The 3,336-nt window shown below is 43.3% G+C and overlaps 1 pseudogene; it reads left to right on the forward strand.

The window, feature by feature from the left end:
- Nucleotides 1–396: 396 nt before the first annotated feature.
- Nucleotides 397–759, forward strand: LOC110286010 (annotated as a pseudogene).
- The last annotated feature ends 2,577 nt before the right edge of the window (nt 760–3,336 follow it).

Raw genomic sequence — 3,336 nt, forward strand, 5'->3', positions numbered from 1 at the left:
TTTTTGCCATCAGTGGCCTCTTCATTGACCTCAATGACATGGTCTATATGTTCCAGTATAATTCTACCCATGTCAAGTTCCATGGCAGTCAAGGATGAGAATGGGGGAATTTGTCATCAAAGGGAGCAAGATCCCACCAACCTCAAATGGGGTAATGCTGGTGTCGCATATACTGTGGATCTACTAGTATTTTTGCCACCATGGAGAAAGCGGGGGCCAACTTGAAAGGTGGGGTCAAAGGATCATCATCTCTGCTCCTTCTGCTGATGCCCCTATGCTTGTGATGGGTGTGAACCATGAGAAGTATGGCAACTCACTCAAGATTATCAGCAATGCTTCCTGCACCAACAACTGCTTAGCTCCCTGGCCAAGGTCATCCATGACAACTTTGACATTATGGAAGGACTCATGACCACTGTCCATACCATCACTGATAGTCAGAAGACTGTGGACGGCCCCTCTGGAAAGCTACGGTCTGATAGCCAAGGAGCTGCCAAGGACTTCATCCCTGCATTCCCTGCTTCTACGAAAGCTGTAGACAAGGTTATTGCAGAACTGAATGGGAAGCTCACTGTGGCCTTCTATGTGCCTACCCCCAATGTGTCCATAGTAGATCCGACATGCTGGCTGGAGAAAGCTGCCAAGTATGAGGATATGAAGGAGGTGGTGGAACAGTCATCAGAGAGCTCAGTAAAGGGGGTTCTGGGCTACAACGAGGACCAGGTTGTCTCCTGTGACTCGTCCAGGTTCTGCTGCTGAGGTTCGCATTACTTTCAATGACAACTTTGTAAATAACATTTTCTAGCATGACAACAGATGCAGCTCAGCTACGGCAACCTGGTGGTAGACCTCATGGACTACATGGCCTCCAAGGAGTACGGATTCCTGCTCCACACACTCCAGCAACCATGTGAGAGGAAGCGAGAGACCCTCAGCGGCTGAGGAGTTTCTGTCCCAATTCAGCCCCCAACACGAAGCATCTCTCCTCAGAGCCTCCATCCCAGATTCCCAGAAGAAAGAAAGTGGCTTAGGGAACCCTACTTTCTTGAATGCCATCAATAAAGTTCTGTGTACTCTTCCAAAATATATAAAAAATAAAGTCAAATCAATTTTATTTATATTAATAAATATCAACAGGATAATGTTTTTTTATTTTTACTTTGAATTGTGTAACAATTAGCCTGTATTAAGACAGGCATTATTGGACACATATCTAGTATTATCTTAGCTAATAAGTACAATAAATTCTTGAAATATTATACTCTTTTTATACAAGAAGGAACTGGAGGGATTTTTAGAAGAGATCACAGAATTCTTATTTTTCTTTTCTCTCTCTTTCTCTCTCTTTTTTTTTTTTTTTTTTGGTTGGGGGGGGGGCGGGAGTGTTCAAGACAAAAGACAAGGTTTCCCTGTACAGGCCTGGCTGTCCTGGAACTCACTCTCTAGACCAGGCTGGCCTCGAACTCAGAAATCTACTTGCCTCTGCCTCCCAAATGCTGGGATTAAAGGCGTGTGCCACCACTGCCTGGCCCTGCAGAGTTCACAGCATTGCAGAGCCTTTATTTGAAACCAAACCATCTGCTTCTAAAGCCTTAATTCTTTAGGACAGCAAACACAGACTCCTTCACCCTCCGGATACAAACCTCAGTCAGCAACGCAGCAACACAGAGCACCTCATCTTTGCATAGTGTGAATAATTTAAAAAATAAAGACTGCCACAGAGAGAGAAAGAGAGAGAGAGTGCGCGATTACTAGTGATTCCAGACTACAAAAGAATTCGTTGCAAGTTGTCTCAGCTTTCCTCTGAGACTCACTTCAGTATGATGGCTGAGTGACATGCCACCTGGCTTTGCCTAAGGCTGTGACCTAACGCAAGATACCCTCACATAAGTACAACTGCTCCTTTGCAAACTGCAACACATTAGAAAATTAGGTCACCTTTCCTGGTTACAAAGAGTCATCCATGGGCACTCTATCTAACTCTTCAGTGGACACAGATATGGAAAGCTCTCCCATTTTACACAATTTGGAGCCAATAAGTAAAAATATTTGGCTGTTCTGTGTTTGTATTTGTTATTAATACATGCTGTTTCTGTTAAGACTTCCTTTTCTGAAGGACTAGTTCAGACTGAGGAGTGGGCCATGTTCATGTGTGACTCCATATGGCAAAAAGAATCATGTTCGGGGTACAGTGAAGCCATCTGTGGTGGTTCCTGCCTCCTTCTTGTAAGTTGTGATGTTTTCTTTTCTCTTTCTTCCTTTTCATTTTTCTGGATTGAACCTAGGGCCTTGTGTATTACAGGAAAGCACTGAGCTGTGTTTTTAGCCCTAAGCTTGCCCTTTTAATGGTAAAGAATTAAAACATGTAAACATATTTCCTCTTTTTCTGCATGTGCTCATCATAACAAATTATGTGTAACCTACAAAAGCTGTTCATTTATAGGTACTTTTTTACTGTTCAGTGGATTTTCATGACCACACAGCCTATTTTCCTTCAAAAGCAATATGAAGTAACAGTAAATAATAATTGCAGCAATTATGTATCTATTTCTTTCTATGGAAAAGCTGAGAATCTCCTCCCAGGCTTCAACGTTATTTTTCTTCCAATTGATTTCTATTAAGACCTGGAAATGAACAGTGAAAGGCTGAATTATTAATTCCTGGTTCATTACCAGTGTGGTGAAATTGTCACTGCTGAGAAATGCTCAAAGGACGTAATTTATATATAAACTGCCATTTGGAGAACCAAGGCAAAGTAGGCAATCCCTCAGATTGCACATTAAGGAAGCGGGAGATGGCTCAGCCAGGAACGTGCCTGTCGTACAAGCATGAGGACCCGACTTTGAACCCACAACACCCATGGGAAAGGGCAGCAGTGTCAGCGCGTGTCCCCAATCTCAGTGCTGGAGAGGCAGGACTCAGTGAGAGACCCACTCACAAAGTCAGGATTGGAGAGATGGCTCACTGGTTAAGAATGTGTACTGCTCTTTCAGGGGACTCAGGTTTGGTTCCTAGCATCCATACAGTCGCTCACAGTCATCGGTAACTCCAATTTCAGGAGATTCAACACCCTTTTCTGGCCTCTGTTGGCACCTGCGTGTATGTGCTACACATATAGACAAGGAGCGGTCAAGGAAGATACTTAGTATCAACGTCTTGACTCTACATGCACACATAGATTGTATGCATGCCTGCACACACATGTGCACATAGAAACACACATAGACATGCATACACACAAATTCACACAGACAGAAATCTTTTAAACTGCATAATAAGTGAATGAATGGCTGGGTGAATCAATGAAGTGGAACTAAGTTTTCTGGATCTACCTCC

The sequence above is a fragment of the Mus caroli genome, chromosome 19 (genome assembly GCF_900094665.2).
Source record: "Mus caroli chromosome 19, CAROLI_EIJ_v1.1, whole genome shotgun sequence".
NCBI classification, from domain to species: Eukaryota; Metazoa; Chordata; class Mammalia; order Rodentia; family Muridae; genus Mus; species Mus caroli.